Source organism: Schistocerca nitens, chromosome 4 (assembly GCF_023898315.1).
Source record: "Schistocerca nitens isolate TAMUIC-IGC-003100 chromosome 4, iqSchNite1.1, whole genome shotgun sequence".
Taxonomy (NCBI): Eukaryota; Metazoa; Arthropoda; class Insecta; order Orthoptera; family Acrididae; genus Schistocerca; species Schistocerca nitens.
In genome coordinates, this window is record NC_064617.1 from 377146669 (window position 1) to 377162900 (window position 16232).

Consider the following 16232-nt stretch of genomic DNA (forward strand, 5'->3'; position numbering starts at 1 on the left):
AGCTATAAACTTAGCCAAAAATGACACTACTAGTGCCAGAAACATACACAACAATATAAAGCACCATTTTATATGAGATCACGTAAGGTAAGGAAAACTAATGGAGACTACTTACACACAGAAGAGATTTTGGCTGATCTACTACACAATTTAGTTTTTCTTATTCCTGCAAATTAGTATTCATAGTTACTTGTTACTTATTTCACTATGCTACTTCCAACAGAAATAAAGATTAATGAAAAGTGTTTTGCTATTATTTGAGACGGATGTCTTACAGGAGTGTGCGTGTAACATTTCTGCAAAGAACAGAATTCAATAATTCGATGCTGTCTGGGTCAGGAAAAAGATTAAATTTAAAGAGGAATTAACAGGAGCTGAAATGATGGCACACCTACAAAGAGATCGCGATGTTATGGGCGTTAGGATAGTATATAAATGTGTTTTATTATATGATTTACATTGTTGGAATTGAGAGAAATGTCAGAGTTTCACCTAAATGAGGCCGAAGAACAGAGAGTAACTTGAATATGGTTTGCATTAAGAATGTGTGTATATCTATATCATGAACGGAAAAAAATTTGGAGAATTGGGGGTGGGGGGTGTTCCATTACTAATGTGTACGTGTGGTAAAATGTATCAAAATGATACTAATGAGCTAGTGTGGCAAGAGGAATGGTGAGATTTGTCGTGTAAGATTTAATAATGATTTGGTCTTTAGTTAAGAGGAGTATACTGTTGAATTACAGGCATCCAGCTCAATATGAAAATCTAATATAATGTGATTTTCTCAATTCAGAGTTGTGATTAGTTCTGGGATTAAAGTAAATTTTGTTGTTCATTTATTGGGGCTCAGCCAGGAATGAATTAATTTATTTGTTTAATGTTAATGTATGCAGTATCCTAAGCACGGTGGAATGCAAGTTACTAATTATTACAATTCAGATGCAGTAGGTTAAAGTATTTATATTTGGGATGTTCTGGGAATTTGTAGTTTATTTAAATTTAGAAGTTGCCTTCTGTCTTGTCTTGATGAATCTCTTGAGAACTAACTACAATGGACACATGGTGACCAGGGAAGGGTTGAAATAGCCTGATCACTGAGTGGTCATGGATGTCACTCATTGGGATTGCTTATTTGAGTATTTGATAAGATTGGTTTGGGTGACAAGAGCTTGCACAAAATGCCGATGGCTGTACATACAGGCGAATGGATCACAATCCGAATGGATCACAATCACCACACAAATTCAGTGAAGTGTTGCATTTAAGCTCTTGTGGAATGACTAATCTAAATTTTTTTCTTGAAGAGTGAAATGCTGTCAGTTAAAACAAGCCTCGTGGGCAGGTATAAAATTCAAATTTATTTGTTTGTTTGTTTATTGTACTTTGAAACATTTTTATACAGGACATACAATGGTGATGCACAAACATACAATCAATATTAGACAATTTATAGCATGATGTGATGGTTTGATGACATGAGGTAATGTGATGAGAATGTACAAACATAATTTTACACCATTACATATTATTTTAGTTCCATTTCTTTCTAACACATATACAAAACACGTGCCTGGTTGGCATAATTAAAGTAGAGCGTACAATTTGCTTATTTTTATATGGTAAACATAAAACTATTTTACACATCTTTTACATTAAGGTTTACTTCTTGTACAAAATTCATTCCTGCAAATGATTTCATACTTCTTTTTACAACTATGGGTCAAAAATTCAGACCCTGTGAAAAAGCAATGATCAAGCAGAAAGGTTTTAAGAGTCTTATTAAGCAAAGGCAGAGACTTCCTGTTCCTTATCTCTGGTGGCAGGCTGTTGTATAGTTGGATGCCTTGGTTAAATGGTGAGTTTTTGAAGGTGGAGGTATGCATATTTTGAACATAGAGTTTTGTTATTTGCTTTGTACCTTGATCATGAACATTCGCATTTTTGATGAAGTTAGTAATATTACTTTTTACAAACTTACACATTTCTAATATGTAGAGACTGCCAAGAGGAAGAATGAATGAAATTTTGAGGAGAGATTTGCAGCTGTCAGTTGGCTCTGCCCTGTTCATTACTATCACTGCTATCTTCTGGATGAGGAGAACATATTTGATATCTGTGGAGTCTCCCCAGAATATGATACCATACTTCATTACACTGTGAAATTGTACATAGTAAGCAGTGTGGGCAGTCTCAGCACTCGTGCAATATGTAAGGACATGTAAGGCGTAGCACACTTCGTTCACCTAACTATTTATTTTGCTGATGTGTTTCCCACTAAGTTGTCCTGGATCCAAGGACCTAAGAAGTCCTGCTTTTGATGTGGGGGATATTATGAGGCCATATAGTTCCATGTCGGGCATAAATTTCTTGATTCTCAGGTAGAAGTTTAGGAAGCTGGTTTTCTTTGTATTGACTATCAGATTATTTCTGTCAAACCAACTGCCCAGCTCATCTGCACTTTTAGATATGGCCTCTTGCACCTCATGGTCATTTCTACAGGGAGGATACTGGTGTCATCTGCAAAGAGTGTATTAGTAGTGGCACTGATGTTCAACTGTAAGTTGTTCATGTAAAGAAGGAACAGAATTGGTCCAAGTTTTGAACCTTTGAGCACAACTTGTCAATGCTGGCATAGAGTAGTAAGTTTCAATATGTCCACGACCATTGTGTGTTACTGCTACTTTTTGATTCCTGTTTGACACATATGATCTGAACCAGTTCAGAGGAATGCCTCTGATGTCAAATGATTGCAGTTTGTCAAGTACAATATTGTGGTCTATGACATCAAATGCCTTTGTAAAATCTGGAAAGATCCCAACTGCTTTTTATTTTTGTCTAGAGCATTTAAGGAGGAGTGTATTTACTAATATATACGTGTTGTTGTGGATATATGTTTCCTGAAGCCATTTGGGCAGCAGTTTTGGTTCTTTTCCAGAAAGTTTATTAATCTTTGATAGATTAGTCCCTCCAGAAGCTTACCATACACAGGTAACAATGATATAGGTCAGTCGTTTTTGACATTTTTTCTCATCTTTCTTAAAGATATGGACAACTCTCGCAACTTTCAACAAGCATGAAACGTACGTATCATCAGCAATGAGTTGTACACATTAGAGATGGAGACAGATATTTTATTTATGCATTTTTAGGAGAATGTCTGGAATGTCATTGATTCCAGATGATAGTTTGCTTTTAAGGCTCTTTGTACTTAATATCATTTTGTCAGCAGTAGTTTCCCGAAGAATACAGAGTTTATGGAAGTTTTTATTTTACTTTGTCTATTGGGTGTATTTTAAGGCCCGAAACAGATTTTATTCTTAAAAATTTATTTTAATGCATAATTACAACATGCTTGTCTAGGTTAGATGTATATGTGTATTATGTTTAAGTATGTCATGAGTTTATATATACACATAGGTTTACAACTTATTAGTCATGTTGTTTCATTCGCCACAAAAATTTATCACACTAGAATGGGCACAAGTACTATGCTACAAACTGAATGGTAACAACAAAATCTGATGCTATTTCAAATAAACAGTTAAGCGCAATATGAAGTGGGTATAAACTGGAATGCAGGGTGAGAGGCAGTGGTGAGTGTTTGGCAGCTTCTAGCACGTATGCGACCAAGTGAGGCATATGAGGAATGCAGGTAAGCCATTAGTTGGACACTGGAAAATGAGTCTCTCCCAAGTCTGTTGTGTGAGTGTGCTTGGCTGAAGGTTGGGCACAAAACACACACACACACACACACACACACACACACACACACACACACGGCACAGATATGAGGTCATAGCCACATTAATCATGACTAAGATGATTGTTAAGAAAGTTAAAATTATTTTTCATCGCAATTAGATTACAAAATTAATAACAACTAAACCATTGGAGCAATCTTATGATAAGATGCATCATTTGAAAGCTGATGGTGTCAGTAAATACAACAATTGGTTACTTTTTGTATCAAGCTGTGTATAAAGAATGACAGATGAGTTTATTAAAAACTGATGTGCAAATATGCCAATACTATGACTACTCCACAGTTACACATAGTATGATGGCAGCACAGGTTTCCCAGATTCATACCTAATATTTGTAGTGCCTGACAAACCACAATTCGTTATTTAGAAGTATTTATAATTTTACATAAAGTTTTGTTATGTGGCTGACTGGATTTAAACATGCTACATGAACTTTACTAATAATGTTTAACACTGTGTTATTGTAAAGGAGGTAGCAAAATTGACACACTAATTTTCGCCGGCTTCCCATATCATGAAAGTACGTGTAATTAGCTTTAAATTGTGACTGTATTCATTATTTAAGGGTCTCATTTGGATTCTGTTGTGGTCGACATCTTAAGAGTCATCTAAGGGCGAGCTCTTTTGATTTTCTTTGTGCTTCTGTGGACTTCTCACTGAACTTGCATTATTTGATTCTGTTTTTAGTGTTTTGTATGACTACGCAAACTTTTAACTTTGGTTACGTAATTTGAGGCAGCTGTGAACCGTAATTAATTGTTGCACCTGGTACTTACATGTGTGTGTGATAGACTTGTTGCATATTTTCACAATAGGTATTCAGGATAATGAGCTTTAGTTTAACTCACGACATACTGGGGAACCCTATGTTCTGACCTTGAATGTTTGCTGTTGATTTTTATAAATTAGTGTGCAGTTAAATGAACTTTGTCGTATGTGTTCCTATATTCAGTACTCTGCTTATTATTAAGCAATTTATATGAGGTCACAGATGTGTGAAGAGTATCTGTTGTTGTTGTTGTTGTTGTTGTTGTGGTCTTCAGTCCAGAGACTGGTTTGATGCAGCTCTCTATGCTACTCTATCCTGTGCTAGCTTCTTCATCTCCCAGTACCTATTGCAACCTACATCCTTCTGTATCTGTTTAGTGATTCATCTCTTGGTCTCCCTCTATGATTTTTACCCTCCACACTGCCCTCCAATGATTTGTGATCCCTTGATGCCTCAGAACATGTCCAACCAACCGGTCCCTTCTTCTGGTCAAGTTGTGCCAAAAACTCCTCTTCTCCCCAATTCTATTCAATACCTCCTCATTAGTTATGTGATCTACCCATCTAATCTTCAGCATTCTTCTGTAGCACCGCAATTCGAAAGCTTCTATTCTCATTTTGTCCAAACTATTTATCGTCCAAGTTTCACTTCCATACATGGCTATATTCCATACAAATACTTTCAGAAACTACTTCCCGACACGTAAACCTATACTCAATGTTAACAAATTTCTCTTCTTCAGAAACGCTTTCCTTGCCATTGCCAGTCTACATTTTATATCTTCTCTACTTCGACCATCATCAGTTATTTTGCTCCGCAAATAGCAAAACTCATCTACTACTTTAAGTGTCATTTCCTAATCCAATTCCCTCAGCGTCACCCGACTTAATTAAACTACATTCCATTATCCTCGTTATGCTTTTGTGGATGTTCATCTTATATGCTCCTTTCAAGACACTGTCCATTCCGTTCAACTGCTCTTCCAAGTCCTTTGCTGTCTCTGACAGAATTACAATGTCATCGGCAAACCTCAGAGTTTTTATTTCTTCTCCATGGATTTTAATACCTACTCCAAATTTTTCTTTTGTTTCCTTTACTGCTTGCTCAATATACAGGTTGAATAAAATCAGGGAGAGGCTACAACCCTGTCTCACTCCCTTCCCAACCACTGCTTCCCTTTCATGCCTCTCGACTCTTATAACTGTCGCCTGGTTTCTGTACAAATTGTAAATAGCCTTTTGCTCCCTGTATTTTATCCCTGCCACCTTTAGAATTTGAAAGAGAGTGTTCCAGTCAACATTGTCAAAAGCTTTCTGTAAGTCTAAAAATGCTAGAAAAATAGGTTTGCCTTTCCTTAATCTTTCTTCTAAGTTAAGTCGCAAGGTCAGTATTGCCTCACGTGTTCCAGTATCTCTACGGAATCTAAACTGATCATCCCCGGGGTTGGCTTCTACCAGTTTTTCCATTCGTCTGTAAAGAATTCGTGTTAGTATTTTGCAGCTGTGATTTATTAAACTGATAGTTTGGTAATTTTCACATCTGTCAACACCTGCTTTCTTTGGGATTGGAATTATTATATTCTTCTTGTAGTCTGAGGGTATTTTGCCTGTCTCATACATCTTGCTCACCAGATGGTAGAGTTTTGTCAGGACTGGCTCTCCCAAGGCTGTTAGTAGTTCTAATGGAATGTTGTCTACACCTGGGGCCTTGTTTCAACTCAGGTCTTTCAGTGGTCTGTCAAACTCTTCACGCAGTATCGTATCTTCCAATTCATCTTCATCTACATCCTTTTCCATTTCCATAATATTGTCCTCAAGTACATCGCCCTTGTATCGACCCTCTATATATTCCTTCCACCTTTCTGCTTTCCCTTCTTTGCTTAGAACTGGGTTTCCATCTGAGCTCTTGATATTCATACAAATGGTTCTCTTTTCTCCAAAGGTCTCTTTAATTTTCCTGTAGGCAGTATCTATCTTACCTCTAGTTAGATAAGCCTCTACATCCTTACATTTGTCCTCTAGCCATCCCTGCTTATCCATTTTGCACTTCCTGTCGACCTCATTTTTGAGGCGTTTGTATTCCTTTTTGCCTGCTTCATTTACTGCATTTTTATATTTTCTCCTTTCATCAATTAAATTCAATATTTCTTCTGTCACCCAAGGATTTCTACTAGCCTTCGTCTTTTTACCTACTTGATCCTCTGCTGCCTTCACTACTTCATCCTTCAAAGCTACCCATTTTTCTTCTACTGTATTTCTTTCCCCCATTCCTGTCAATTGTTCCCTTATGCTCTCCCTGAAACTCTGTAGAACCTCTGCTTTAGTCAGTTTATCCAGGTCCCATCTCCTTAAATTCCCACCTTTTTGGAGTTTCTTCAATTTTAATCTACAGTTCATAGCCAATAGATTGTGGTCAGAGTCCACATCTGCCCCTGGAAATGTCTTACAATTTAAAACCTGGTTCCTAAATCTTCCTTCACTACCTGAATAATTTCTTTTATCTCATCATACATTTCACCAATTTCTTCATCATCTGCAGAGCTAGTTGGCATATAAACTTGTACTACCGTAGTTGGCGTGGGCTTCGTGTCTATTTTGGCCACAATAATGCGTTCACTATGCTCTTTGTAGTAGATTACCCGCACTACTATTTTTTTTATTCAGTATTAAACATACTCCTGCAGTACCCATATTTGATTTTGTATTTATAACCCTGTATTCACCTGACCAAAAGTCTTGTTCCTCCTGCCATCAAACTTCACTAATTCCCACTACATCTAACTTTAACCCATCCATTTCCCTTTCTAATTTTTTTTTCCTACCTGCCTGATTAAGGGATCTGACATTCCACGCTCCGATCTGTAGAACGCCAGTTTTGTTTCTCCTGATAACAACGTCCTCTTGAATAGTCCCCGCCCGGAGATCCAAATGGGGGACTATTTTACCTCCGGAATAATTTACTCAAGAGGATGCCATCATCATTTAACCATACAGTAAAGCTGCATGCCCTCGGGAAAAATTACGGCTGTAGTTTCCCCTTGCTTTCAGCCGTTCGCAGAACCAGCACAGCAAGGCCGTTTTGGTTAGTGTTACAAGGCCAGGTCAGTCAATCATCCAGACTGTTGCCCCTGCAAGAGTATCTAGCAAACATATATTAGATTAAAACTATAACTACCTGGTTTCATCAATATCATTAATCTTTCTCACTAAAATGGTTTGAGGATTAATTCAATATTAAATGTATGGCCATTAAAGTGACAGTGTGCAACCAAGCCCTGTAATACCACAACAAGTTCATGCATTGCACACACCAATAACAGCCAATAAAACAGCCAGTGAATTTGTAATTTATATAAAATTCTAAACATAATGATTGAAAAAGCAACACTTGACAGACACAAAATGAATAAACCAGGTAATAAAATCGAAAGTATATAGAATGTTGAGAAAAGTGAGACACCTATTGCTCCCAACAAGGCTTTGTACTTAGACTCAACAACAATGAAATTGGTGAAATTGGCGAAATCAAGAATTTCTGAGATCTTCAATGAAAATGTCCTAAGTCTCACTGACCAGATAGGATGTAGGTGAGCCTAGGTTAACCAGAGTTACTTTGCGTCAACAGTCCTATGGAACATCTGGAACTGAGGAGTTCATCCAGATGATACAGTAGTAGTAAAAAAGTGTTAAGCTAAAACCTAAACCATTTCTCAGTGAGGCCATAAGGGAAGGTGCACTGCCCTTGCCTCAAATACATCTTATTGACTCTCAAACATGTGCACAGGCAGTGGACCAATTAATGGAAGTCATGAATTCCTTCCAGAAGTTCCTCTCCTTTCTTTTACCACTTGCCTCACTTCTGCACTCGCAGAACTGTAAACACAAAGATCTTCTGTAGTTGGATGGTGTTGGCAGAGAGAGATGTAAATGAAGATAACTATTTTTTAGACTTATTTGGCAGCTTCAAGGACATTCAAATCAGAACATCTTGACATATCTGCATTTTTTTACTAGTTAGTATTAGTACCCATGTCATGTAATATAATGCATTGTGTCAGTTAAGTAACTTGATATTTCATATCAAGTCATATAACATGGCACTTGCCATGTCATCCAACATGGCATTGTCATGTCATGCAATATGACAACATTTCATTAAAGTCTAGGGTGACTGCATCCCAACTCTGGGATTCTTCCTACTATAGATGCAAACCCCCCCCCCCCCCCAGTCTTGGATACTTGCTATTGTACATGCATACCACTCTCCAGAAGGACACAAATGTGTGCGTATTTGTTCTTACAATCCTTGTGATACACATAAGAGGGGGTGGGGTAGATTTGGGGCAGAAATTGTCCCCTCTGACAGGGAGGGGGGGGGGGGGAATCAATTGCCTGCCCCTCATCCAGAAACTACACCCAGAAATTTTATCTTCCCAGAAAAATTTTATCTATTACATGTATGCTATTCAGCCATATTGCCATATATATTGATTATTAGGGCTGGAGAATCTTCTGGATTTTGGGTACAAGATGAAGGGACTTGGGCTTATAAACTGCTGGATGCAAGTGTGCCAACACCTTGCAGCTAAGAGAGCTCACTGTGCTGAAGGGAAGTATCATTAATGTGTAAAAGACGAATGTGACAAGATGTTTTGATTTAAATCTCTCTGAAGCTGTCCGGGTAAGTTGAGAAGCTAGTTCCCTTCTTTTACATCCCTAACTCAGGAGATACATACACCTTCTTTGTGCTGTCACAGGAGCATTTTTCATTCTGGTTCCCAACTTTTACTCTACCATAATTTTGACACTAGACCACCAGTGTTGCATGTAGATTTTTATTGACTCATGTGATGCTGGATCCAAAAGGGGTTTGCTTATTGTCTTTTGAACCATGTTGCTTGTATCGTGAAAACACGTAAAGCTTAAAAAACTTTGGAAGACCATTAATTACAGCTATTTGTCTACCTTCTTACAAAATTTGAACTGATTCACTCATATTTGAAACACAGAATTGGTACACATAAACAAATAAATACATAAATATAAAAAATTTAAAAAATACAAAGAAGTTTTTTTTGCATATAAAATCCAAATGAAGGTGGAATTTTGAAAGCTATTTTCAATTTTATCATAAGAATACATTTTTTATTTATCTGATTCACTTTAAACCATTTCTGTGTATTCAATTCACATAAGAACAAATTTTACATGCTACATACATTTAGCTCGACTTTAAACCATCGTATCTTGAAAATGGATAAAAAAGATTACTGGATTTTAAAAAAATTCATCTTGACTTTATCCATTTACCTACCCTCATGCAAAGTTTGAACTGATCTGTAGAAGTTTAAAATACAAAGGTGGTGTGCTTCACAAGACCTCCCAGAAAAATGTTTCTTGGACATTTTTGCACTTAAAATCCAAATGGTGCACATACAATTAGACCATTAACTGGGCTATAATTTCAGCCCAATTAAAATCTTTTGCAAAATAAATCGATTCACACAATTTGCCTGGGAGTCAACTCCGGTTCGTCAGTCCAACCAGGCTTGACCCCCACACGGACAGGCTGGTCGGATCCGATGCAGAGGTTCAGTTTTCTCCTATACTGCTCTAGCCACTCACTCAGTGCAGGAAGTTGAGCCAGCCAGGAACGCTACTAGCCAGCTGTGCTCTGCCTATTGTATTGGACGAACTGCATTTATTGTGTAAGTGACCTTGGCTTGCTACGTGTATTCCGGGTCATATCCAGCCCAACCGTACCAGTAATTTTATTAATCTTACTGTGCATCTTTTTCACAGTTGTTATACGAACATGGCTTGGAAACAACAGTTACATGCACCTGAGGCAGTTCTACCTGTGTTATGCCGCCAGGAGGATCCTTCAGACCAAGAGGTCGGTGACACCGACTTGGAAGAGTCGGTCTCAGAATCTGACGATGGAAGTCCTCTCAACAGTGATATAGAAGATGTTTTCAACTGTGATTATGAGGGTAAGAAGTACAGGAGAGGAGAAGAAGAAGGAATAGACAACAGAAATTTTGAGTTATGTAGGGACGAGCAAACAATCTGGACCGACAAGCCTCTGTGTTCAAAATATTCACAAACCACTTCTTCAAATGCGATTACTCACCTGCCTGGACCTAACGGGAAGGTGTGAGGGATTACAGATGCAGAAACATTATTTTCACTTTTTATCACTGATGAAACGATAGGGAAAATCGTTAGTAATACTAATAATGAAATATAAGGCACAAAGCTGAAATACAGTGGCTTCAGTAATTCATTTTTACATCCAACAGACGTAACTGAAATAAAAGCTTTTACTGATCTCTTGTTTATGAGCAGTGTCTTGAAAGATTCTGGCTTATGTCAAGATGGTAAGTTTTCCAAGATGTATGGACCACCAATCTTTCACTGTGGTATGTCGCAGAAATGATTTACATTCCCTCAGCTGCTGACAGGTGTTGTTGATATACCTCGATACAAGGTATATCAACAACACCTGTTGGCTGCTGAGGGTTTCAATTAATTAGGTTTCAATTAATTATAATTTATTCTAGAGAAGCTGCACAGTTGTCAACGATATCTGTTCTTTTGAGAACAGTTACTATCTTCATATAGATTTACATTCCTCCTACAAAATTTGAGATTTGATGATGAAAGGTACTAGGGAGTTGGAAAGGCTAGAGATAAATTTGCTGCCTTTCGGGAGAAATGTTACATTTTGTAAGTCATTGTTTGCAGTATTATAGCCCATTGGAGTATTTGACGGTAGCTGAAACATTACCGAGTTTTCGCTGTTCGTGTCACTTTAAAATATTCATACCATCGAAACCTAATGAATATGGTCTGGAAATAGTTTCATTGTGTGACACCAGAATGTTCTATTTCATTTAAGGCATCCCATATATTGCAAAAGAGCAAACAAGGAACAAGGACAATTTATCCACACTAACTCAGTATGTTCTTAGACTTACAGACTCACTGACAGGGAGCAATCGCAACTGATAACTGGTTCACTTCAAATGAGCTGGCAGAGAAACTGTCTGAGCGGAAACTTATGTTAGTTGGTACACTATGTAAAAGTAAGCATGAAATACCACTATCCATGTTGTCACCGGCCCCAACTGGAACCGCACAGTTCATCTATTAAGACAAGAAATTGTTGGTTTCTTTAACACCTGCAAAGAATAAAAAAGTTATCCTAATGTCAACCATGCACCACAGTGGAACAATAAGTAATGAATCAAGCAAACCAGAGACTGTTGAATTCTATAACCTAACAAAAGATGGAGTGGACATGTTGGACAAACTTGCAAAGACAAGACTACCAAACAAAATATTATTTAAATGTAATATGAACCAAGATTTATTCCCAGTGCATGCACAGGCCATATTCCTGAAAAAATCTTGTGTTGGGTTTGACCATATCCCTCATGGAAAAAAGAATGCTCACCACACGTATTTCGAGAGCTCTTTGTATGACAGTTGCCAAGGTCTTGGGAAAAGATGAGGATCAATCCACTACTACACACAATCAGAGTTTGCAGACGAAACAAAAAAGATGTAACTCGTGTGATCCTTCGAAAGACAGAAAGGAAAATGAATCTTGTATCAAATGCAATTCATGCGTATGTGGTGAGCGTAAAAGCATATTGTGTATTAGGTGTGTGACTGATGATTCTATTGAGGGAACAGGTATATGATATGCCTTCTATTTCTTGAAAAATTTCTTTTTTACTTTATATTATATTGTGTTCTGTCAGAAAAGACAGGGATTGTGTTTCATTTTGTGTACGTTCTTTGATTTGGATTTGATGGCCACTAAGAGTTAATGGTTATGTGTTATGTCTACAAAAAGGATTTTCGTCACGTAGCATACTATTAATGAACTATATTCTTCAATAATAATACTTACTGTATACCTATATGCACAAAAACCTTATCGATGGGGGAGCGGGTCAGATCCGACCCGACCGTACCATAAATTTCGTCTCCAATCACTGTACTATTGAGGGTTAATATGCTCTAGTATGGATACAGTAACCATATGTTCAAATGGCTATACAAATAGCCTATTGCCTAGGCTGAATGATGAACTTTTTACTCAAACTTCTTAGCTCAAATGGGAACCGAGCAACAAGATCCCCAAACTGTGATTTTGTGCATGTCTGTTTCAGACATATTTGTTACAGTGCCTCTGCACTGTAATGATTAAGCACCTTCTGGATCCTCCATTCCATCTGCAATCCAATTGACAAACTGAGCACATGGTGCACACATATAAGGAGAACACGAGAAAAGCTGTCAGTCACACAACCACTAAAAAAAGTGCTAACCAATTTTTTGAATACTTAAGAGTGTCACACTGCAGGGCTCCAAGAGCCCCTCAGTGCTGTGCCACGGATAGTAGCCTCAGAACTTGTTATAATTCCTGCAACCAATGTCATCAGTTCTGGTTTCCCAGCACAATAGCAAGTACCACAATGGAGCTCCAGTTTGAGCCAAGAACATAGTCATCACCCAGCCTATGTTGAAGCCATCATCACCCAGCTTCACAGCCGCCACCTGTTCACACTGTAGATGATGTTGAATCCACCACTGCTGCTATCTCCTTTACGCAGGAACAGACATAAATTGGGCTCCTCCTGCCAGTACACACTCAACTTTGGTGGCAGATGCTGCCCATATAGGGACGATCACTGCGAACTTCAGATCAGCTGTTATCAGGAGCTTCTCTGAATATGATGACCGCCCACCATCCATGTAACATCGACCTATGACTGCTTAAGGACTCTGATTTGGAAAGAGGTATTCCGCTTGATGACTGGAGACCAAGCTGCCACAGATGGCAGCCATGTGCGTGTGAGATGTGCTTGGTTGAGTAAATGAATGTGTGAGAGTTTCCTTTTCAGAACAAGGCTTTCGCCAACAGCTATTGTTAAGTGTCTCTCCATTGTGCCTGTCTGCAACTCAACATGTCATCTTTATGGTGAGTAGAAATGTATCCTTTCCTTATATGTTAATACAATGAATTTGTGAAGAACAGGTTCTTTTCATTCAGTTCCTGTATGGTGTGAATGTGTATTTTTGTTGTACATTTATCACTGAACTGATTGCCCAGTAGTGTGACGACAACTTTTCCTGTCTTGCTGTCCTGAAGTCATCACCATTGATGGGTGAAGGTGATAATCATTTACTGTTTTATTTATAATTCTGTATTATTTATTAATATGTTGCATAGCAAATTGCACCTGAACATACATGTAAATATACATAATCACCATGAAGACATACTCCACATCCAGAGTGAGCTTACTGATGTATTGATCCATGGAACACACAAAAATAAATAAATTAGAGCTTTCCACCTGCCCAGCTGGCTCTGTTTTCTTACATTCTCTTTCCCGTACACAGAACTATTTTTCTTATTTCCCTGATGTACCTTAATGTATCTTCAGGCGTTTTTACAGCTCAGTCAGATTGCAGCAGTCACTATCCCTCCCCCCTTTTCTTGATGAATAATGACCTATCTTCATATACATAGTGTGTTTTAACTACAGTAATTCTTTTATTTCTCTTCTCTATAAATGTCATTCTTGAAGGATATTTCTGTTTTGCCATGATTCATTTAAATTTACCTAAAGTGAAAAACTGAACTACATACCAGCTACAGTTCAACTTTCTTAAGTATGTTGAGCAAAGAAATTAGAACTTCAGTTCAGAAGGAACATCCAAGAGGGGAAAGTTGCTCTCCATCAGCCATCAGGTTTTGTTGGAAGAAATTCAAGTACTGTGGTAGAAGACAAGTGCCTGAATGAGAGAAAATGGTTCTATTAAGGGAGTTCCCATACTCAGTAAACAGCTGAGAACTCACTCCCATAAAATAGTCGAAAGACCTAAATTTTAATTAACTCTGAAAATGTGCCAGTAGAGTGGAACTTAAACATAAATGAGTTCAAAATATGTACTGATAGTGGTGTGACACAGGCAAATCTTCACAAACATAGTGTTTCACATTTCAAATACATGTTTCAACCTCTTACTGTTCAACATGATTGCACAAACAATGCAGCTTATTCGCTCTGGCATTTTATCACCATATAATAGCAAGTGATTTTTCCCTTCCCATTACACTTTTTTGTGCAGTCTTAAAGAGCTCACTGTATTTTCTATACATTTCTGGAATTGTTCCCACAATGAATAACCAATTATAGGAAGCAATGCTACACGACCAATCTTGGCCCATATAAACAGGTACTCATCTGCATTTAATTTTTTCTTCTTTCTTGTACTCAACACAAATGGCATACTAGGAACAAGTGTCCCATAAGGCTGTTTAGCCAAAAGTCCTGTTGTCTCTGCTATACTCCATGTCTTCCATGTCAGAATATTTGCATCTGGGAAGGCTTCAATGCCACCATAATCTGCATGGTTGCCCCATACAACAGCAAGCGTGATCCATGTACTACCTACAAACACTGCTTGTACATCACATGTAAAGTTCAAATGCAGTCCACGAAACACATTTGGACCTCCAATTAATTTTTGTTTATTGAACTGTCCAGCCAAATCAATATCAATAGCCTTCAAACTGCAATACACAGGAACGCTGCACCGCCAGCGACGACGCCATGCACGTCGCCTAGGCATTGCTGTGGCACATTAACACAACATATATATATATGGTTTTTTTTTCCAGATGTTGGGGGGGGGGGGGAGGGGGGGGATGTGAGGAAAAGTATTACTGAAAGAACTAATATGACAAAATAGTCTAAGACAAATGTATTGTGTTGGTGCATAAGTTTTTAACATTTTTCCTTAAGTTTAGTAAACACGTAGCAGAGACATAAGTCATCAATACTACATTCTCCTTCGCCAATTACAACAGTCTTTTCAATTCTGAAACTGTAGAAAGCAAGTGATTTTGAGGTCAAGAACTCCTTGAGCCACATTCTGAAAGGGAAGTGCCTTGAAGGTTGTTCGACAGAGTAGGAAAGCAGAAAATCTGAGGACGCAAGGTCAAGTGAGTAAGGTGGGTGTGAAACGACTTCCAATCCAACCACTGTATAGCGTTTTTTGTCAGTCCACCAAAATGTGGGCAGATGTTATCATAAAGTAGCATCACTTCACGCTATCTTCCTGGTTGTTGTTCTTGGATTGTGTCTGCAAGACATCTCAGTTGTTGACAGTAAGTATCAGCAGTGATGGTTACACCTTGGGAAGCAATTCATAGCACACCACACTGTCACTGTTCCACCAGACACCTAACATTGTCTTTCGTGGACATGCACATGTCTTTATAAAGGGAATTGCTGCTTTGTTTGGGCTCAACCATTCCTTTCTTTTCTTCATGAGCCAACTAACGAGCAAGCAGCAATGCACATATGACCACCAGCTGATTTTTGTGATTTTGGCTTAGAGCACGTGGTACCTATACATATGGTTTTTGAACCTTTTCCATTGCATGCAAATGTTGTGCAATGTTGAAATGATCACAGCTCATCACATTTGCCAGTTCTCGAGTACACTGATGGGGATCAATGTGAATTAATGTGTTTAAACTATCTTCATCAAATCCTGGAGGCAGTGGAGGATACAGAAAAACCTCAAGGAGGGGGTGCTAAACATATCTTGAGCTACCTTTACTTTTACCATGATAAAAAAGTCATTATTAGGAGATTTATGCATCAA